Source organism: Rhipicephalus microplus, chromosome 3 (assembly GCF_043290135.1).
Source record: "Rhipicephalus microplus isolate Deutch F79 chromosome 3, USDA_Rmic, whole genome shotgun sequence".
Taxonomy (NCBI): domain Eukaryota; kingdom Metazoa; phylum Arthropoda; class Arachnida; order Ixodida; family Ixodidae; genus Rhipicephalus; species Rhipicephalus microplus.
The window spans coordinates 74344748-74368526 of NC_134702.1; the positions used below are offsets into that span (position 1 = coordinate 74344748).

Below are 23779 nucleotides of genomic sequence, written 5' to 3' on the forward strand. Positions count from 1 at the left end.
TGAGGCTTTCTTTTCCAATTAGAGAATTATACACGTCCTCAGCAATTCCTTTGAGCAGATGCCCAACTTTGTCCTCTTCCGACATGGTAGCACAGACCACCTTACACAGCCTTAACACTTTTTCTATGTAAGTGGTGCATGTCTCACCTGGTAGCTGTGCCCGTTGCGACAGTGTTTGCTCAGCTCTTCAACAAAAAGATCCCACGTCGTGAGTGCGTCCTCGTGGTTCCCGTACCATACCAGTGCGGTGTCGGTCAGGGAGAACACTACGTTGGCTAGCATAGCGGCTGCATCCCAACCGTTGGACTTGCCCACACTTTTGTACTTGGTGAGCCAGGCGTCGACATCTTCTTCGGCTTTTCCTCCGAAGGGCGGTGGAGCTCGGTAGTACGGAAGCGGGCCAGATGGTGCCGTCCTGGAAACTCCTGCTTCTTCGGGCATGTCGAAGTCACTCACGACAGATGGTGGGAGACCGGCAAGTCGACGGCTTCGTCGAAGCTGTGGCAGTGATCGTTCCGTAGTTGAAGCGCTTACCCAGCTCCTCCACCACTCTGTTACCTTTGAAAGAGACTGGTAGACGCTGAAAGGGGCCGTTCATTAGGTCGTGAGAGGCAGCTCAGAAGCGGCCGACTGGTTAAAGATCCTCCTGATCCTCTTCTTCCTCTCTCGCTCTGGGTGACAAGTGCGTTCAGCGTATACGCTTCTTTGTCTTCGTGCATGTACGCAACAATATATATATATATATATATATATATATATATATATATATATATATATATATATATATATATATATATATATATATATATTGACACGAGCATGTAGTGGGTTTGTGGCTGTTGCGTGGCTAGTGTCATCATTAGTTGTGTGTGTCGAGGGATTTTGGTCGGCAGAAAAGACGACGAAGAACCGAAGAACTCTCGCTGCTCGATCGAACCTGGAGCCTCTACACTGGGTTTCAGCCACAGGGATGTTTTATTCGCCGTTCAAGAATACATCACTGCGACTAAACGATTTTCTTGCTAAATTGCTGTCTCACTATTTTTCTTATTTTTTTTCTGCAAACTTGATATCGGTATTTCAAATCAAAATTAAGTTACAAAAAAATTGTAGGAATGACGCAATGCTGAAAGTTTAGGGCAAATTCGCCTTATAATTGGCCAATCCCCTTCTTTGGGTACGAGCCATTTGCACAGGAAAACAACAACAACAACAACAACAACAACCTGTTCCCCTGTTCGCTACACTGTTACCTGCACTGATTTTATTACCGTGACAAACTGGTGGAGGTGCGGGGTACAATCCCAATTTGCTAGTTTTAACTCAAGTCGCTTCAGGCTTCTACCACCATTTCAACAATTCCGTATAGGAAAACCTGGCACTTCGCCTCAGCCGCCGCTTGCTATGACTACCTCCTGAGTTTGGTTCCTTGAGATTGCAAGAATGACCACCACAACGGCAAGTCAGACGCAAGAGAGCAACGTAGACCAACTCGCATCCACCCCAAGCATCATCTACACAGCCTCACCCCGAAGCCGTTTCATGGTGACGTATTTGAGGACGTAGATTACTGGATAGACCACTTCGATCGGGTCACAGCCGCCAATGAATGGAACGACACCAAGAAGCTTCGCTATGTCTATTTCGCACTTGAAGACTATGCTCGCATCTGGTATGAGAACCATGAGCCGTCCATCACCAACTGGCAAGAATTTCAGCGACAGCTATGCCAGGCATTCAGAAATCCCGAAATGAAGAAAAGGCCGAGCAGGCTCTGCCGAGTCGGGTTCAGAAGCCAAAGGAAAACGTGGCTATGTTTGTCGGAGACATGTCACGCTTGTTTAGGCGCGCTGACCCAGGGAGGGATGAAACAAAAAAAAAGTTCGACTCCTCCTGCGGGGTGTCAAGGATTAACTTTTTGCTGGACTCTTACGCAAGCCCCCAACCACTGTCGATAAGTTTATCGCGGAAGCTAGTACCTTAGAACGGGCACTTGAGCGACGCTCTCTACAGTACGACCGCCAAGCTTCTGTGCCGCGGTGCAACCTTTCACCTGTGGACAGGACTTATCAGCACTCCGCGAGCTTGTGTGGAGCGTGGTCCGCGAGGAGCTCGAAAAAGTTTGCGTAACTTCTGCTCACCCAAGTGCGACGATTCTGGGAAACGTTATTCGCAATAAACTCAGGAATGTGACCCAACCATTGCTCCCAATGCGTGCGGAAGCTCCTGCTCTGTCTTACGCCGAAGCATTGAGGAGTCCTTAACCTTCTATCGGACGCCGGTCACCCTCTACTTTCTCTCCATCGCCCCTTCAATTCGCACCTGCAAATAACTACGAGAGCACTTTCCAGCATGACGTTCCGCGTGAATCTGACGTATGGCGCACTTCTGACAACAGGCCTCTTTGCTACCACTGCGGCGAAGCGGGCCATCTGTACCACCAGTGTGCGTATCGCAGGATCGCAGCAACGGGGAGCGTCCTCGCGAGATTCAGCAATACCTAGCAGCGCAGCAGCCAATTCCTCCTGCACAAAGCCACCGACCACCATTCCTTGTGCTGGCTTGCAGGCCTCAAAGACCCCTCAGGCCGCCTTGCTCGATGGAGTCTCCGCTTACAAGAATTTGACGTTACGGTGGTTTACAAGTCAAGACCCAAGCACACCGATGCTGACTGTCTATCACGTGCCCGAATAGAGTCGATTCATCCTGACCAAACTGACGACGAAAGTTTCCTCATGGCCTTCACAGCCTCCGACTTGGCTCAAAAACAGCGTGATGACACAGAACTTCATCCGATCATCGACTATCTCGAGGACAAGCTTGAACAGCCACCAGCAACATTCATGCGCATGATTTCAACATTTTTTTCCTTCGTGACAACGTCCCGTACAAGCGAAGCTTTGATCCCAACGCTCGAACCACCCTACTGGCCGTACCATCCTTGATGCGAGACGACATCTTTAAGGCGTGCCTTGACGAACCATCTTCCGGGCATTTAGGGTGCGCGCGTACTCTGGCACGTATCCGCTCATGAAACCTGCTCATGAAACCTGCTCACGTATCCGCCCATGAAATCTGCTGGTCTTTTACACCCTGTGGAGCCACCCCGAGAACCATTTCAACAAGTTGGCATGGTTTTGCTAGGTCTATTTCCAAAATATTCAGCGGAGAATCGCTGGATAATAATTGTGACTGACTATTTAACCCGTTATTGTGAAACACAAGCACTCCAGCGTGGTACAAATACCGATGTCGCGGATTTCTTTATTCATGCTGTCATCCTTCGCCATGGTGCACCAGCCGTGGTTCTAACAGACAGAGGCACGGCCTTCACTGCCCAACTACTGGAAGACGTGATGACACTCAGTGGCATCGTACATCGCCGAACAACAGCTTACCATCCACAAGCTAACGGATAAACAGAACGGCTTAACACACCATCACAGACATGATTTCTATGTATGTCGACGTAGACCATAGAAACTGGGACAGTGTCCTCCCTTTCGTAACTTTCGCATATAATACCGCCGTGCGAGAAACTACAGGATTTAAACCTTTCCACCTGCTTCACGGCCGCGAAGTTACTACGATGTTAGACGTTACCTGACGCATTCACGACCAACACCGAAAATGCTGACCAGTATGCGCAGCGCGCCGAAGAAGCTCGACAACTAGCTCGCTTGCGCATTCGCTCTCATTAACAACACGTTGCTCATAGGTACAACTTTCGGCACAGAGGTCACCTACCACCCCGGAGAAAAAGTATGACTCTGGAGTCCCGTACGCCAACGCGGCCGCTCTCAGAAGCTCTTGCTTCGTAATTTCGGCTGTTACCGGGTTCTTCAGCGCCTCAGCGATGTAAACTACGAAGCTATCGCAGAGCCCAGCGTGCAGTCGTCCCGTCGCGGTGCCTAGCCGGACATCGTCCACGTGGCTAGGATGAAGCCGTATTACTCACGCTGAACACTTGCTCTTGCGCCCCGCCGTGGTGGTCTAGTGGCTAAGGTACTCGGCTGCTGACCCGCAGGTCACCGGTTCGAATCCCGGCTGCGGCGGCTGCATTTCCGATGGAGGCGGAAATGTTGTAGGCCCGTGTGCTCAGGTTTGGGTGCACGTTAAAGAACCCCAAGTGGTCGAAATTTCCGGAGCCCTCCACTACGGCATCTCTCATAATCATATGGTGGTTTTGGGAAATATACATATATACATATATATATATATATATATATATATATATATATATATATACATATATACATATATATATATATATATATATATATATATATATGGCTGCATTTATATGATGGTTCTGCATTTTTGATGCAGGCGAAAATGCTGTAGGCTCGTGCGTTGAGATTTTTGGGTGCACGTTAAAGAATCCAGGTGGTCAAAATTTCCGGAGCCTTCGACTACGGGGTTTCTCATAATGATATGGTGGTTTTGGAACGTTAAACCCCACATATCAATCAACCAATCCACGACCATTCCCTCTGCATTTGCGAACACTAACCACTGCACCACGCTACAGAATCGTCTCAAACAAAACAGGCTTGTGCAGGCACCAATGGGTCGTTTGCACAGGGCGTGAACATTCCTGCAGTTACCCAAAAGGACGGGTACTTTACTCCTTCGTCTTTTGGAGGAGCAGAAGGCTATGTGAGCTCATTCTTTCTGAGAGAGATGGAACTAAGCAGTGCTGCGCGTGTGTGCTTTAAAGCTGAGCTTCCCACTGTACTTGAGTCCACTGCTTTATTCTTCGCCCCTTTGCAAACTGCTGCCATCGCTCCTAATTATCGTAAGCAAAGCTGATCCGATTTATCAGAGGCTAAAGCGCAAACCTTTGTGGAGTGATTCTAGTACGGTAGAACAAAAGCATTTAAAAAGATTTTTTACAATCATCGGCTCACAGCAGCTTCGATAAAGCAGCGATGACACTATTGATTTTTGATAAAACAAAAGAATTTTCCTAAAGCAGCAAATGCCCTGACTCGTCCATAAAACGATTGCTCGTTTCCATCTATAACAAAGCAAGCAGAAGACGCTTTCGCACCTTGTACTCTAGCCCGCTTTGCTATGCTACCGTTCAAGGCGCGAAATAGTCGCATAGGCGGCCGGCACCGCAAGGAACATTAAAGGACAATCGTCACAGCAGAAATTTAGGAAAAAATTTACTCTATAAAACATTCCCTGGTAATATTTTCATCTCCTCGTACATATATAATTGAGTGATTGCTGTGGGGAAGGAAACCTTCGCCTTAGTTGTTGGTTCCCCCAGTGTGCAGCGGGCAGTGACTAATGTAAGTGGGGGGCTGAGACCCGCCATTTTTGCCCCCCGGCGTATTAGCCGGGGGGCAAAGCTCGAACGTCGCAAACAGCCTCTCCTCCTGCAACCCTTTTCCACTTGCTTACAATGCCTCGCACTATAGGCGAGGCCTTGTATAGTTTTATCTTTCCGAGGCAAGTTCTATACTCAACTTTCTTTGTGAACACCAAGACGATCTGCTACACCATGTGGTTCTGCACACTCCCTCAGTACAAGTAAAAAAAAAAACGAACAAACTTGGCACCGTAGAAATCCACCCTGCTCAACCCGGATTCTGAATACCGGGAGTGGCTATTAAACCGAGCCACCCCAGCGTCGGGCAATCCATCGGTAGGTCCTTAATAGAGGTCTTTCCCTGAGTTCTCGATTTGGCAGGTTAGGTTATATCAGCATCACCGCAATTATCAGCATCCGAAGTAGTTATTAACTGGTAGGCAAGCAAATGATTCAGTCATCCCGTTTTTTTTGTTGTTGTTCTTGTTTTATTTTCTTTTGAAGCTCATGGTCTCAGTCGATCCCAGTAAATATTTACCGATAAACCCTGTAGAGAGAGGCACTGACGCCTCTGCTCACAGCAAGTGCACCTTTTGCTGCTTCTTATACAGTCAGCCAACAAAAAAAATTATTGTTATACGCAGCTTCCCATTCGATCCTGTATAAAGGAAATAACTGATTACAGTGCTTCATAAACAGGGGGTTTCGTGAAACAGTGGAGCACCGCTAAACATTACCAGCAGTTTATTGCGCATGTTGTCTACTTCTCCCGCCAATCCCCTATGCCTTCAAGAGCGACTCTAGGCAGTCTGTCTTCAAAATAAAGGATTTATTTATCATCTGCCTGCGTTGTTTTATAATTACCACATTTTTCTGCCCATGCGTTCCCCGTATAATCCCCCAGCATGGGTGTATGCGACATATTCCAAGCTGCTGATGATGATGCCTTAAATACGGCTCGTACCCACTCAGGGGGATCGGCCAAGGACTGGTTACACGATTTTGTTTGTTTGTTTCCCTATATAAAAGGCACTTACCCACTTTAGGGAATTGGTCAAGAATGAAACGTTGAGACTGTTAAATGTTACTTTAGGTGAGCTATGAAATTAAGAACCAAAAATAAAGAATTGAAATGGCTACAATACGTAAAATATTCAATTTACCTTCAAGTAATATGCTTTTGAGTTTTTACGTCTTCTTCTCGTACTACGTTTCTCGTTCTCGTACTTCTCGTTTTTACCTTTAGTCTCGTACAAATAGCAATCACCATCATCATGAGTGCGCTCAGAAGAAGAAGAATCCTTCCGACGCGGTGCAAGGATGACCGCTACGGCCTTTGCTCCTCTGCTCCTGGCGATGGCGTGGACGTCGCTGTGGTCGCCCGCCGACGCCCAATGCACCCCGGAGTTACGTCGCAAGAGACCGACGCACACAGTGTGCCAGCCTCCCAACCCGGCGTGCACGATATACAGCAGCGGCGTGAACGACGCCGACAGAGCCCTGATCTTGAGCCGCCACAACGAACACCGGAGTCAGGTGGCGAAGGGGCGGCTGCCGGGATTTGCGGCGGCGACCGACATGCAGGAGTTGCGGTGGGACGAAGAGGTGGCACTGGTGGCACAGGTGAGCGTTTATGGGCGTGCGCGGGTTTCTCAATTAGCAAGGGGGATCATTCCGCCGTACGATGAAGTAGCGCGCTTCTGACGGAGACAAAGGAGACAAGAGGGACACAACACTCGCAACTAAATTTATCTTAGAAGATACCACTTCATATATATATATATATATATATATATATATATATATATATATATATATATATGCACACCCACGCACGCCCGAGTGACACAAATGAATTGACGATCAAGGCGAACTTATCAAACAACCATTTTTTTTTTCACAATCAAGTGGTATGACGATCCCAGCTATGCCTGAAAAATGAACTAACAATCAATGTATTTTTATCCAGAAACAACCTTCTGCGCACATTTATGCAATCAAAACGAGGCATGCGCCACTTATACTTTAAAAAAGCAATACACAGTCAAGGATAACCGCAAGATTTTCTAGCAGAACCTTACAAACACTTCCAATAGAATTGTCATAACACGTGAGTCGGAAAAATTTTCTTGTTTGTGTGATAAGTTGGCTTTGATTAGTAATTCATTGCTGTGTCGTTCGGGGTGAGTGGGTGCATATATATGAACTGGTTTATTGAGATACCCATTATAGCGACACTCGCGGCTTATTTTGGCCGTCTTCATCGCCGTCATGTCCCGGATATGTATATGTATGTATATACCTACAAAAGGCACAAAGAAAAATAATTCAAGGCACCAACCAGGGATTCGAACCAGCAGCTCCTCAGCGCGCAGCGTTGGCCAATTAAGCCGTACCGCTCATTCTATCCATACCACTATAGAGACGAGCTATATATATGTCATTTACCACTCGCTTACTCTCAATAAACTTGAAAGATTCTTGGAACGAAGCTTGCATGTCTCGATTTTAGTTAAGCAGCACGTAAAATTTGGCCGCTTAGTTCCACCTTTGGGTGGAACTAGCCGATTCTCCGTGGTGGGTGGCAGCCTTATATGAAGAAACAAGCAAGCAAGCTTCTCCCACCATCCAGCTGCTTCCGCCGTCGTCGCCCACATTGCAATGTCTGGGACAATCTGAGGTGGACGTTTTGGTGAAGTGCATTCGAGGTGTACTTTTTGCTACCGTCACCGGTACCGTGGACGTCGACTGACGGCAAGGAACGAAACACCGGGCAAACGCCGGTGAAAACGCTGTATGTAGTTCGTCCTTTGTTATGCCTCCCCCCCCCCCTCCTTGTGTCGTACGAACACCTGCGGAATAGCTGCAACGGAATTCTAGTCACGTTGACTCAAGGCGTGATCGCATATACGTGTCCATACACAAGAAGAACGTGCTGCTGCGCGAGCGAGAAACGCCGCAGCTTAGTGCACATTCGGCCGCGTTCAGTACATTTCGTACGGTTCCCTAAATATCTTAGCCTTCCTTCGTATAACAGTCCGATCGGTTGCTGTCGCAATCATTGCTTAGATCATGGGGGGAAACTGTGACTTTCTTCTATAAAAGTCGGTTGCGAGTGTCGTGTCCTCCTTGTACTGTTTGTCTCCATCCCAAATGCGATACTTCACCATACGGTATAATAATCAGTCCCCAACTAGCCCATCTCTAATCTTTAGGAAGGGAAGGGGGAGCAAGTTTAAGCGAAGCCCTATAGCCTCTCTCCCCTCCCATTGCATCTGTCGAGTCCGACCGAAAAAATAAAATAAACAGACATCAGTAATAGCATACAAAATTAGCCTATGCATGGTTGATCTTCATGGTATAGAAGCGGCACGAAAAGACGCCATGATGAAAGTAACAACGCAACATTGAGCGCCTGTCCTGTGTCATTCCTCTTCGAGTGTCGTCATCTTTCTCCACTGCTTTTACCGTGATGCATTCGAATGAGTGCTAAGATGAAAATGTGCATCTTACAACGATCTTTTTTATAGTCTCCGACTTTTTCCGGTCAAAGATGGAAAATAACCAGCTCTTCAGCTCTTACAATGCAGTGCCGGGGGTACTTGATTGCTGTTAGAGTCAAAACCGGCATGAACATAACTTTGCATTCTAAACAGTGACAGTACAGATAGGACTGAGTAAACGTGTGAAAGGAAACTGGGCCCCTTCCCCTTTTTCGGTTATGAGGAAGGGCTACTGGCCCTTCAGCCCCAGTGTGTGCCCACATATATGAGTGAATGTCGTCATGAGCTACTCGCATGCGCACTTAATATTAAAAAAAAAAAGAAAACCTCGGGGGAGGTTCTGCTCTTTCTAAAAATGTGAAGGAAGAAGCCTACTTGCAGCATCCATTTATCTGCTGTTGAATATTCTTCTTATTTCTTGAAGTTTGCATGTGCGCTATGTTGATGTGTGTTGAATTTCGTGCTCAATTTGGTACCGATGTTGCGTCAAAATTCGCAGTGGTAATTCTGTAACATTTCATGTTGAAGTTTAGGCGAACTTTCTGTTAGACCTCCGAAGAACTCGCCATGGACGATTATGTACATTGTACTGACATTTAAATCTTTTACGTGACTTTTGCAGAATTAACAAATAGCATTTACTTTACATGATCGCAGAGTCGTATGGAACTGATGCAGTTCTGCGATCACCTATAGTACTGTGTGTAAGCTCCCAAGGCACTTTCTTTATGAAATTGCAATTAAATCCGAACACGCCAACTGTATGATGTTTATTTGCATCCGTCATATTCCTTTCTCTTCATTAAACTGCAGCGATCGCAGGCCACGCAAATCATTCTCTTAATTTCATCTTTTACTGACAACCTGTGAGACAACTCTCCCAGTACACACTTGATTCACTCAACAGATGACACATCTTCCTCATTCAGTTGCGACGACATATGATTGTCCACTTGATTACACAGCAAAAATGCGCAAGCCAACCTATCGAAAATCTAAATAGTTCTTTGGTATCCACACTCACAAGCGTGAATTTCTCATCTGTGAAGTAGCATCCTGTACCACTCTTGCATACTCCAGATTGGAAAATCCCAAATCAATACGTGCGCATCTATTAGTAGTTGCCATTCATCTTAACTTCAGCACATCAGCCCGAAATTGAACAGAACATGAGGAAAAGATCCCAGTAGTCTTCACCTTCATCGTTTTTAGAAAGTTCTAAGCATCCCATTATTTTGTTAGTCACACGAATGCCGCACAGACAGTATGAAAGGAATACACCCCCAGCCAGCCCCTTCAAGTTTTCTACCGTTTTTTTTTTTCGGACCTCGTGCGACATTGAAACAATAACTGCTTAGGCATCTAAGACTTTTGCCTAAAGTAGGACGATAATCACCTTAGAATAATAAATTGTGCTCCGAGAACTGCAGTTCGATTAATTTCCGCATCATATGTTTAATAATGGATAAAAAAAATCAACGTTAAACTTTCATATTTAAGTTCCGTGCCAAAATCTCGGTGCGATGCAGCTCGGGTTTCATAATGTATGTTTCGTATTTTGGCAACATTGGCTCGGAGAAAAATGTTCAAACTCGGTAAATTAAGTCTATGACCCCCTTAGATGGAAACGTCTTTCGTTCTGATTTTAACCGCGTACGACCTCGTAGACGCCGTCAAAATTTATGGCTTCATGGCATCTGTTGTGGGAACTTCAAGGAGGCGTCGCCACGCGCATTCGCTTTTCATACGTTTTCTCGCTTACCAAGTCGCTTCCGTTGATATGAGCAAGGTTTTAAATATTACCAACACGCGCAAAAAATCTTTTTTTCTCTTTTGTGGCTGTTTTAAAATTCTTATTTTTTATGTATTTATTATTTATTTATTTTACTAATTGATTGATTGTTTAGATCGAGTAAGGGACCAACAGACTAGCTATTCAATCTACTGTCTGGCCAGTTGCATACTTTCTAACCTCCTCATTTATGCCTACTACTCCAGTCCGTGCTTACTTGTAACACGATTTGCATATATCTATTATGACAGGCCCACGCTGACCTCTGCACGCCAGCCAGCGGAAATTTGCTGCAGCACGACAAAACCGAGAACCGTTTCACCTCGAAATTCCAATACGTGGGCCAGAACTTGGCGTGGGACGGACAGTCGTACTCGGTCAACGGGCCCAACTGGACCCACGCCATCGACGAATGGTACATCGAGTACAAGTACTACCCGGCCCAGTACGTACAAGTACTACCCGGCCCAGTACGTCCGCAACTTTCCCGGCGTGGGACGCACGGCAAGGCCCACGGGGCACTTCACCCAGGTCATCTGGGCCAATACCAGCAACATCGGCTGCGGCTACGTCTACTACACGGTTCCCGGAGCACGGTTCCCGCACATGCGCAAGTACACGTGCAACTACGGTCCATCGGGGAACTTCCGGAATCGACCCGTCTACACAGAGGGCGCCACGTGCAGTGCCTGTCCACCGCCCACGCGCTGCAGCCAAGCCACGGGGCTATGCGATGGCCAAGGACCTGCGAAGAAAGGGGGCCAGGACCCTTCGCCACCGCCGGACACTCCCGGAGTGCCGCCTACCTCTGAGCCGCCGATGGAGACGCCGTCGTGGCCTTACGTAACACTCGGTGTGACCCTGGTTGGGGTTCTAGCCTTACTGGCCGGCATCGTCTTCTGCTGGCACACGATTGCTCGCACCGAAAACCTGACGGCAGGGGCAGCGACTTCCGCTGCCCACTCGCAGACGGAGTAGTCGGCCGCACACGCCATGCGCACTTATTGAACTATATATAAAACATATGCGACTCTTTAACATATGTATTTAACAACACTTCTGCTTATCTTGCCGTCAATTTGTAACGTTTGGCTAAGTACGACCAAAATTAGTTACCTTCCTTCTGCATGCTTCGCATGACATCGATTGCGAAAGTACATTTGATCTGCCGAATTTCTCCAAGTATAAATTATCTTACTTATATGCACTTAGATTGCCTCTATGCGACTGACGACAGCCTGAAGTTGATACATTGGTGGTTGCACATTGTTTATCACGTGATTCGCTCTTTTTTAGTACACACAATTTCTTTGTGACGCATGCTCTTGTCAAAAGGTGGCTTACGTTAGCCAGCAGTGCTTAAGTGCGAACACAGGTTACTGGAAAGTGTTAATAAAGGGATAATTTTGTGACTATGTTGGAGAAATACGGGAGACTACGGAGCGAAGCTGGCTCATTCGTTTCAGACTGCGCGTAGCCGCAATACAACTGAGGCTGAGAGTCACTCTCGGACGCTCTGAACGACTGTACTCGGCGAGGCAACTTTTCTTGACAGCAGTGTGGAAGTTACGGAACCAAAGCGCACGACTGCTACCACGCCAATATATATATATATATATATATATATATATATATATATATATATATATATATATATATATATATATATATATATATATATATATATATATATATATTGGCGTGGTAGCAACCAAAAAAAAAATACTCGTAATGGGACACTAAAATGTACACTACATGACAAGTTGCACGTTTCCGACTCGAAACAGATCCGTGGCGTTAGGTGTATAGAAAATGTTACTTTCTGCCAATTTCTTCTGGAGATGCGTGCGAATGTTGGTTACCAGAAAGAAACCAGCGACAATACCGGCAAATTATTGAGAGGAAGAAACAAAGAACCTTATGGGCTGAGGAGATTAGCCAAGCACGGGTCCGTTTTGCTACGCAACATTCATAATTGGGTGGTGGCGACTACAGAGACGAGGAGAGAGAGAGAGATATGCAAAGCTGTATGCATCCTACCACTTTGTCAGCGAGCAAGTGAGACACATTGACTGGAGTATTAAATTTTACTGTGGTCAAGTTTAGCTGGCTAAATATTTAATGTGTTGGATCGAAGAAAAATATCTGATAATGAATGAAGTTGAGAAAGGTAACAAGGGAAAGTATATAGCGTTTGCGCAAGACATTATTTTACTTCTGATGCACTCTTAAACGAAAAAAATTCTCGCAAAATGATCTCTTATTTCATTTGGTTCGGTCCTACGCTTCGCGCTTACGAGCCCTTTTCTGTGTCAGCTGGGGCAGCGCACCATTCAGAAATTTTTAAGAGGATACTTATCTCTTGTAACTCACTATATATACTACAACCTCAGTATTCATTTGAGTACAAAATCAACTTTCACTAATTACTGACCCGCTTCAATGCTACAATCGCAGCAGTGGTGAATTTTCAATCGTCAAGTGGTTCTTTGTGCCTATCACGCGGTAACATGTATCTTCCACAGCTATTGGTTGCTTATACAAGCTATTGATGTCAACACACCACTCCTTAGTGATCTCTCAGAATCCTCTACGCGAACGCGCATGCTGTAAAGTGTCATTACAAGGAACGAGGCGTAAGCGTGTTTTTGACTTGGACATCGGTGCGATGACTCCTTTACGGTCAGACGTTCCCTCTCAAAACACCATTAATAATCTGACGTATATAGGAAATAAAATAAGGCTTCAACGGCCTCACGTGTACCATCCTTGCCTCGGGCAGTGATTCATTAAGGCAAAGGCGGAAACAGTTGAAAGCGCAAACGGCTTCGAACGTGTAAGCCGCTTAGCAAACAATGAATCGTTCCCCTGGGAGGAGTTGAAATACCTCGTTCGGAACGTCCCACTCAAGCACATGTTGTTTAGCGTCCTTTTGCGCGTGGGGCAATGTACCAATCATTATAACGCCGTAGTCTTGCTACTTTCTGTGGAATTTTTAAGGCGGGGTAAATGTTGAGGTACAACGATTTCTCTGGATATAGCAACTGCCCTGCACAGAATCGCGAAAACAAAACGCACAAACAAACAAGAAACCTGGGGGAGGGGGGGGTGCAAGTGAGCTCGCGATAATGACTGATTTAAAGCGCACTTTTCCACAAGTTTTCTATACGCTTTCTTTAACGCTCGTCCTTGAATCGCACCGCTGGTCGTAAAAGCATAAAAAATGAAAAAAAAAAGGTAACCAAAGTTGGAAACTTGTCCATTGGGCCTCCGGCCTGCTATGGTTACCCATGAAGCCGCATTTGAAACAGTGTGAAAGATCTGAGGCCACGGAGTGCCAAAACGTAATTGTACGATGCCGAGACAAGGTCGATGCGTTGTGGAAATTCGCACGTAGAGGTGAGCCACCGAATAATAATAAAAAAAAAGAAGTGAGGTCACTGAAAATAAGACTGAGCTGGCTATCTGTCTTTGTAAGAGGGCAAGTTAATTACGGACTGAATTGCAAGAAATCAGCAAAAATAATACGTTTAAAGTTCCAATAGCACATTACAGGTTGCGCCTTCACCACGTGTAACTGCAGCTTCCATGCACTCACAGTAAAAGCGGTGCTCTTCTTTTTTTTTACTGTATGACGTGCAACGTATATGCCGCATACACTAGAGAGTAATTAAGAAGAATATACACAAGAAAAATAGTGTACGTCTGCGCAAAAACAGTGCTCGCAGAAGGTATACAGCCGCCCTCATTTCACCCGGATCAATTGCATTTGGGCTCACGAGAGAGGGGACGAATTCATAGAACACATTCATGGAATGTGTGATCTTTTGCCAAACGTGCTCACAGCTGACGAATGTCGCGTCAACTGTACTTCAAGATGCAAATGATGAGCACATGCAATGTGTTGCCATGGCACGCGCGTGTGCATGCACGTGAATGTGGTGTGTGGACGAGGTTATACACAGCATGGGCTGATTGATTGATTGATATGTGGGGTTTAACGTCCCAAAACAGCATGGGCGGGAACCTAATGAGAAATAGTAGCAGCAAGTGGACGAAATGACAACTTTAGGTGGCAATGCACAAATAAGGCAGCTAAATGATTATCGCTTGCACCGTATATCTGTTCGCTTGCTTACGACAATCTGATTTCGTTCCGTGCATGCATGTATGTCTCACTTACGTTCGTTGAAGCTGACCTCCCCCCAAGGGTTGTCGTCGGAGTAAGCCCACTTAGTTGATTCTTCACGTTACATACCAAGAAGAAAGACGTCAGAGTAGAGGTCGTGCGAAGATGCAGCATTACTGCGACATTGGCAGGCGTCGCTGTAAAGAAATAAGTGGACAGTGCGTGACCGTTTCTGAATCCACACGTAAAAAAGGTGCTTCGCTTGATGTCGAATCCTGCTCCTATTATTTATGCATGAGGGGCTCGGTGCAAATTCACAATTTGATGTAATTTTTAATGCCATAACATAATTTAAAATACCACATAACAATGATAAGAAGTCCTGATGATGCAGTTATATTATTATTAGTAGTGCAACCTAGAAGTGCTACGTTGAGTTGCCAGCCTCACCTGGCTGACTATGTGATTGCGGGATAAATAATTGCACCATATATTTAGAAGAGAGCTAGCTAGAGCACCCCAAGGGCTGATAATACTTAAGAAGTATAATCTGAATGATTATTGGGATAAATTGCTGAAATCGACCAGTGAAATAATGGACCCATTCCGAACGAACAGGTTCTGAAGCGAAACATGTTGGGAAAGTCGGTTTTTACATTCAGACATTTCTCTAGCTGCGTAAATAAGACAGGACGAAAAACGGCGTCTATGTGCGCCCGTGCTGTCAACTTGTGTTCCGTCAATCGTGCAGTTTTATTTCAGTTTCAGCGTCTGTCTAGGTTCCTCTTTCAGTCCCGTCTTCATGGCGCAGTGAAAAAAAAATGAAAACTGCTGAGTATTATTATGCTTCATGCGTCTGCCCTTTCAGCACTTGCATAAGCCGAGCAAGACACTCGCCGATGGCAGGCATAACCGGGGTTGCCATTATAGACTACTTTGCACCAATCACTGCGGACTTTCGGGCCCTGTCTGGCAACGAAAACTTCAGGTTGACGCCATGGTTACTTTCTGGCTAACTTGCATTTTTATTTTGTCCGGTTTGCCGGTAGTTTGTCCATGTTATTAGCAGACAAAACAGCATGCAAGCTTAGTTATTAACCAATACTTGCAAGCTTTACTGTAGTGTTGACCTATGCATGCACGTGTATGTCCCCCGCCAGCGGACTATTGTGCTTCGTGACACAAACGAGCGTCCCTACGTCTCAAAAGACAGAGGAACACACGCACGTTAGGAAACACATGTTTGTATAGCACACTGCTAAAGCCAGATTCAAAGGTTGAAACACAGTCCGTCAACGAGACATTTGCAGTAAAATAGAAATGAACTGTTCATCTTCGATCAGATTTCGCTATACTTGAAGCTGGCCAAGTATTATTGCAACCTGGTATTAGTTTACGTGAACGGCTTAAAGGAAAAAAAAACAGGCTCAACGTTCATGTTCCTGCACAGATCTTGGCGCAAAATCACTTTTGCAAGAACTCTGTCTATGGTAGATGAACCGTACGCAGGCACACTGAAAATAAAATATTTTATTATTCCATTTGCAACTTACTTGCACCTTGAAGACCAAGCAAACGGGAAAATACAGTGCTCAATTTTTCTTCTTTTTTTGCTTATTCAACATTATATTATTTACTGTATAATACTAACAATTCTATACATATCAGTCAGTCAGTCAGTCAAGAACTTTAATATATGGTCCTGAGGAGTTTAAGCCACCAGGGTGCCCACGTGGGACATCCTAGCAGCCGCTACCGTAGGCGACGCCCGAGTCGGGGCTGGAACGTGGTGGCGTTCCGCCAGTTCTTGGGCCCTCTGGACTGCCTTAAGTTGGTTTCGGAGATTGGGGCTCCTGAGTGCCTCCTCCCAGTCGGACTCACTGGTGAGAGGTCCCTGAGGTAACGCGGGACATTGCCAGAGCATGTGCGCGAGTGAACAGTACACTTCTGTGCAATCTGGGCACTGTGAATTTATGTCTGAGTTATAATGGCTGAGTCGGCCCCGTGATGGGTACGATCTCGTTTGTAACATTCTAAAGGCTACTTCTTGCGCGCGTTCGAGTTTTGAATGGGGTAAAGGGTATCGGCTTCTGTTGTGTCGGTAGTGGGAGGTAATTTCATGGAAGGTGAGTAGTGGGTCATTAAACTGCACGTCTGGGCCCAGCTCTTCGGTGGCTGATTGATCGTCACGGCGGGTCAGTTCTCGTGCTCGATCATGAGCCATTTCGTTGAGGTTGGGTTGTTGTGGGTGAACGTCTTTGCCCATGTGGGCAGGTGTCACACCTGTCCCGTTATTAGGGAGGCAATCGCCGGGCTAATTCCAAGAGCCGAAGTATCGGCCCCCCGAACCGCACCACGAAAGCGTGGACAATTTAGAAGTGGTCCTTTTTGGCGCGCCAGCGGACGCCGGCTGTGGTCCAAAGAACAAGTCAGAGCCGAGAGTTGATAAACAACAAAATTATATTCTCATTAACGGCAGATCAAAAACAATACACACGTATGCACACTCCACAATAGTTACATACAATACGTCACCAATGACACAACGTACTACACAGTACAATCAGCCACACTCAAAACAACGGACATAGACAACGAACGATACGCTCTACAATGCAGTCGCATGCATTGAACAACCAGGACCCTTAAAGACCAAAGAGATATAAAACCTATTCAGTCCAAAGTCCTTGGAACAAAAGTCTGAATGATACTCTTCCGAGAATCACTCACTCAAAGTCCAGCGTTGTTGTCGTTCCGCAGCTCTCGAAGTTCTCTTCCAGGAAACCTCCCGTCTTCAATTGGCCACTCTTCCAACTTCAACTTCTTCGCCGGAACACGTCGGCTTCACACTCGCAGCGGTTGCCACGGGTCTTCGCTCGATAGCGGTAAACACACACTCTTGCCTGTAGCTCGAGCCGTCCCTACGGACCACAAACTTCGCCGACTACACGGCGGACTCTCTACGCACTCTGGCGCTCACTTCCGTCTCCTCCTGTTCTGTCACTACGGGCAGAACCTTCGCCGACTACACGGCGGAATTCCTACGCGCTCTGGCGTTAACTTCCGTCACCTCCTGCTTTCTCGTCTCGGCCGCTCGATTAAATACCTTCCGCGCCACTTTCCAGAATTTTCTCGTCCTTTCGTCGGCGCGATACGCAGCGAAGGCTGGAGAGAGGCGAGACGGTTTGTCAGCCCTCCGCGTCGGGTGACTCAGCTCGGCGTAGCCACGCCTCCTTCGTTCTGGAAATTTCTAGCGCTTGCCCGGCCGCCGCTGTGGGGTGAGGAGGTTCGTCTGCGAAGCCGTGCTTCTGCGGGGAGAGCGCGCGCCCGGGAGCCTTGGATGTTTGCTTTCTCTTTTTTTTTTCTTTTTACCTCGCGGCGTTTCTACCGCCCGTTGTCGCAAGGATTTGGCGGCGCGCTTTCTTTTTAGCGCTCGTTCTGTGACACTGCCCCCCACTTTAAGAATATTATCTCATAATATTCAAAACCACACAAACGAGCGCGAAAGTCACCACACACTCTCACAGACTGTAACACCATCAGTCGCTCATAACACTTCACATTCACAATATATCACTCAATACAATCGTACATTGTAGTTCAATTCCACAACACATGAAATATAGCCACAGGTACATGCCTACAACACTTCATCACACATTCCAAACAATACAAACGTACAAAGTTCTGTCGATACAACAATTATACAACACTTTACATCACATCATCGCACAGAACACTGACTCGCTCGACATACACTTGAGACACAGGATAACAAGAACAATAACACAACATATGGCACTCAACCCTGCCAAACACAATCTGATTCCACCTCAGCACCTATCTTGAGTACTTCGAACAGCGCTTGCGCCCCTTTTTGCGGTGCTCGCTCGATCTATTCTTGTGTTTCCACGTTCTTTTTCGGCGAGCCCTTTCCCACGACGATATCTGAGGCGTCGTTTCAGCCATCGTTGTCTCTTCCGACACCGTTAACGCGTCATTACCTTCGACGGGTCCTGTCTGTTTATTTACCCGCTTGATAATGCCTCTACACTTTGTCCGGCTGGCCAACTCCGTCTCCTTTACACTGTCGGTCGGTTGAGGTCGTGCCGATTTAAGTCCGGTTGCTTGACCCGTGAACTTATTCGACACGATCGTCTTCTCCTTCGCTGTCTCTTGCGCCGCGGCTTCGCCTTGGGCTCTAGTGAGATCCGTCACGGGATGCTCCTCCACTGTATCTCGCGGCCGCTGTGTTGGCGAGGGCTCTATCTTCGGGTCTTCTCCCAAACATTCTGGATCACTTGGTCCTCGCACCCCGTCGATGTTTCCGATGACAAGGTCATACAGGGGGGTCTTCATGCATAAGGCAGTAACCTTCCCGCTGAAGTACGGGGTTTCAACCTCAATTTCCGCTTCGGGAAGCATCCGGACCGTACGGTCAATTAGGCAAACCGGTTTCGTTCTGCCTGTCAACTCTCTTTCCCGTACCAAATTTCTCCTCACGATAACCGTGGAGCTACCGGTGTCTCTTAGAACCGTAATCTTCTTGCCTGCAATCTTTCCAGGAAGCGTTGGCATTCCCTTCGTAACACCGGTTGGCTGTTTTGACATTACAGCCCCCACAATAGGAATTTTCTCCCCATTCTTCAACTCTACGAATCCATCAGTGACGGCATTATTATCAGATTTCGGTGCTGCTTGCACGCAGGATACCTGGTGAGTTTGACTCACTCCGTTCCGACATGCATCTGCTTTGTGCCCAGTCTGACCACACTTGAAACATTTTACAACCGTAGGGCTCGTAAAGATCGTTCGACAGTTTTTCGCGCGATGACCCACTCGGTTGCACAGAAAACATCGCGGAATGTTCTCTGGTGCACGCTTCTTTTCTTCGGGAGCCAATTTCTTCGAATCATCGGGACAATCTTTCTTGACCTTGGCCAAATTAGTTCCACCTTGCGCTTCTAAGAATTGATCAGCCAATTCAAGCATTCCTTCAAATGACTCCGCCTTCCTCTCTTTCAAATACAGCGACAGGCTTGGGTGGCAACTAGTAAGAAATTGTTCTTTAATTAACAGCTCTCTAAGCTCATCGTACTCCTGTGCTGTCCCTGAAAGTTCAATCCATCTGTCGAAATAATGGCAAAGTCGGGCGGCATACTGCGTAGCCGTCTCACCATCAGCTGGCTTTCCTGTCCGAAATCTGTCCCGGAATCCTTCCACAGTGAATCTAAATCGCTTCAACAAAGCAGCTTTCACCTTTGCGTAGTTGGCTGCATCGGTCGGCGTCAGCCTGCCGTACACACTGAGCGCTTCACCACTCAAGCAAGTACTCAAAGCAGTTGCCCATTGATGTTCCGGCCAACTCTCGCTCTTCGCAATCGTCTCAAATCGGTGGAGGTACGCGTCTAGGTCGTCCTTCCTTTCATCAAACGCTACGAGCAGCTTGCTTGGGTTCAAGCGGAAGCCGTGATCCTCTCGTTCGCTGCTTTCCACTCTAGCTTGGACCGGAGTTTCACTTCGCTGTTGCAAACGGAGCCGCTCGAGTTCTATCTCGTGCTGTCGCTGCCGTTCCCTTTCCTCTCTTTCTTCTTTCGCCCTTTCAGCTGCCAACCTCTCTCTCTCCAGCTCCAACTTCAATTGCTGCTCTCTTTCTTCCTTCAGCTGTCGCTCCTTTGCTTCTCTTTCTTCTCTCGCCCTTTCAGCTGCCAGCTTTTCTCTCTCCAACTCAGCTTCTTTTTCCGCTTTGGCTCTTTCGACCGCCAACCTCTCTTTTTCCAGCTCGGCTGCTTTTTCTTCTTTTTCCCTCTGGGTGACCCACTTCCGTAGTTCGGCGCCAGAAAGACCCATCTTTTCACCAAGAGCAACTAACTTTTCGAGATCCATGGTGTCTCGCAAATAAAACCTTGCCGCGTGCAAAAAGTATCTGCCTAGATCAGTCTATCGGAGCACTCCCCTGCACTCGTTAACGAGAACACTGAACAACACACCAAGTCGTTCCGATAGCACTATCAACAACTCGAGGCTCTTTCTCACTACTTTGGACACACTGTGCACCAAAAGGTCCTGTCGCGGACGCCAGATTAATTGTCACACCTGTCCCGTTATTAGGGAGGCAATCGCCGGGCTAATTCCAAGAGCCGAAGTATCGGCCCCCCGAACCGCACCACGAAAGCGTGGACAATTTAGAAGTGGTCCTTTTTGGCGCGCCAGCGGACGCCGGCTGTGGTCCAAAGAACAAGTCAGAGCCGAGAGTTGATAAACAACAAAATTATATTCTCATTAACGGCAGATCAAAAACAATACACACGTATGCACACTCCACAATAGTTACATACAATACGTCACCAATGACACAACGTACTACACAGTACAATCAGCCACACTCAAAACAACGGACATAGACAACGAACGATACGCTCTACAATGCAGTCGCATGCATTGAACAACCAGGACCCTTAAAGACCAAAGAGATATAAAACCTATTCAGTCCAAAGTCCTTGGAACAAAAGTCTGAATGATACTCTTCCGAGAATCACTCACTCAAAGTCCAGCGTTGTTGTCGTTCCGCAGCTCTCGAAGTTCTCTTCCAGGAAACCTCCCGTCTTCAATTGGCCACTCTTCCAACTTCAACTTCTTCGCCGGAACACGTCGGCTTCACACTCGCAGCGGTTGCCACGGGTCTTCGCTCGATAGCGGTAAACACACACTCTTGCCTGTAGCTCGAGCCGTCCCTACGGACCACAAACTTCGCCGACTACACGGCGGACTCTCTACGCACTCTGGCGCTCACTTCCGTCTCCTCCTGTTCTGTCACTACGGGCAGAACCTTCGCCGACTACACGGCGGAATTCCTACGCGCTCTGGCGTTAACTTCCGTCACCTCCTGCTTTCTCGTCTCGGCCGCTCGATTAAATACCTTCCGCGCCACTTTCCAGAATTTTCTCGTCCTTTCGTCGGCGCGATACGCAGCGAAGGCTGGAGAGAGGCGAGACGGTTTGTCAGCCCTCCGCGTCGGGTGACTCAGCTCGGCGTAGCCACGCCTCCTTCGTTCTGGAAATTTCTAGCGCTTGCCCGGCCGCCGCTGTGGGGTGAGGAGGTTCGTCTGCGAAGCCGTGCTTCTGCGGGGAGAGCGCGCGCCCGGGAGCCTTGGATGTTTGCTTTCTCTTTTTTTTTTCTTTTTACCTCGCGGCGTTTCTACCGCCCGTTGTCGCAAGGATTTGGCGGCGCGCTTTCTTTTTCCAGATTAATTGTCACACCTGTCCCGTTATTAGGGAGGCAATCGCCGGGCTAATTCCAAGAGCCGAAGTATCGGCCCCCCGAACCGCACCACGAAAGCGTGGACAATTTAGAAGTGGTCCTTTTTGGCGCGCCAGCGGACGCCGGCTGTGGTCCAAAGAACAAGTCAGAGCCGAGAGTTGATAAACAACAAAATTATATTCTCATTAACGGCAGATCAAAAACAATACACACGTATGCACACTCCACAATAGTTACATACAATACGTCACCAATGACACAACGTACTACATAGTACAATCAGCCACACTCAAAACAACGGACATAGACAACGAACGATACGCTCTACAATGCAGTCGCATGCATTGAACAACCAGGACCCTTAAAGACCAAAGAGATATAAAACCTATTCAGTCCAAAGTCCTTGGAACAAAAGTCTGAATGATACTCTTCCGAGAATCACTCACTCAAAGTCCAGCGTTGTTGTCGTTCCGCAGCTCTCGAAGTTCTCTTCCAGGAAACCTCCCGTCTTCAATTGGCCACTCTTCCAACTTCAACTTCTTCGCCGGAACACGTCGGCTTCACACTCGCAGCGGTTGCCACGGGTCTTCGCTCGATAGCGGTAAACACACACTCTTGCCTGTAGCTCGAGCCGTCCCTACGGACCACAAACTTCGTCGACTACACGGCGGACTCTCTACGCACTCTGGCGCTTACTTCCGTCTCCTCCTGTTCTGTCACTACGGGCAGAACCTTCGCCGACTCCACGGCGGAATTCCTACGCGCTCTGGCGTTAACTTCCGTCACCTCCTGTTTTCTCGTCTCGGCCGCTCGATTAAATACCTTCCGCGCCACTTTCCAGAATTTTCTCGTCCTTTCGTCGGCGCGATACGCAGCGAAGGCTGGAGAGAGGCGAGACGGTTTGTCAGCCCTCCGCGTCGGGTGACTCAGCTCGGTGTAGCCACGCCTCCTTCGTTCTGGAAATTTCTAGCGCTTGCCCGGCCGCCGCTGTGGGGTGAGGAGGTTCGTCTGCGAAGCCGTGCTTCTGCGGGGAGAGCGCGCGCCCGGGAGCCTTGGATGTTTGCTTTCTTTTTTTTTTCTTTTTACCTCGCGGCGTTTCTACCGCCCGTTGTCGCAAGGATTTGGCGGCGCGCTTTCTTTTTAGCGCTCGTTCTGTGACAGCAGGGAACCAAGAGAGGTAGTGCGAGCCCGTATATTTCCGTGTTTGTAAAATGCGGGCTGCTTCTGGAGCGATGTTGCCGGTTTCGTAAGCCCGAATGGCGGCGCGAGAGTCTGTGAAGACATTAGTGAGTGAGGGGTCGGTCATCGCTAAAGCTATAGCAACTTGTTCGGCTATGGCGCTTGTTGATAGCCTAACCGAGGCGGCTGAGCGTAGGGCTCCGTCGCCATCTACTACCGCGAGTGCGAAAGAGGAGGAGTTACCGTATTGCGCTGCGTCGACGAATGCGGTAGAGTTGCGATTCGCGGCGGTACGGTTTAGGATCGCGCGAGCGCGGGCCAGCCGTCTGCCTTTGTTGTGTTGTGGGTGGACATTTCGCGGAAATGGGGTTACCATGTAAGTAGCTCGGACAACTCTGGGGAGGGTTACTGCGCGTTCAAGGCAGGGGTGTGGGGACATGCCGGCCTCGCTTAGAAGTCGGCGGCCTGCCTTGGAGGAGGAGAGGCGGATCACTTGGGCCGTGGTCTGGGCCTCGATCACTTCATCGATGCCGTTGTGCATGCCTAGTTGGTCGAGACGGGAAGTGCTCGTGTTTTGAGGCAAACCAAGGACTTGT

The 23779-nt window shown here is 47.7% G+C and overlaps 1 pseudogene; it reads left to right on the forward strand.

The window, feature by feature from the left end:
• Nucleotides 1-6640: 6640 nt before the first annotated feature.
• LOC119160850 (venom allergen 5 2-like) lies at nt 6641-11926 on the forward strand (annotated as a pseudogene).
• Nucleotides 11927-23779: the final 11853 nt, after the last annotated feature.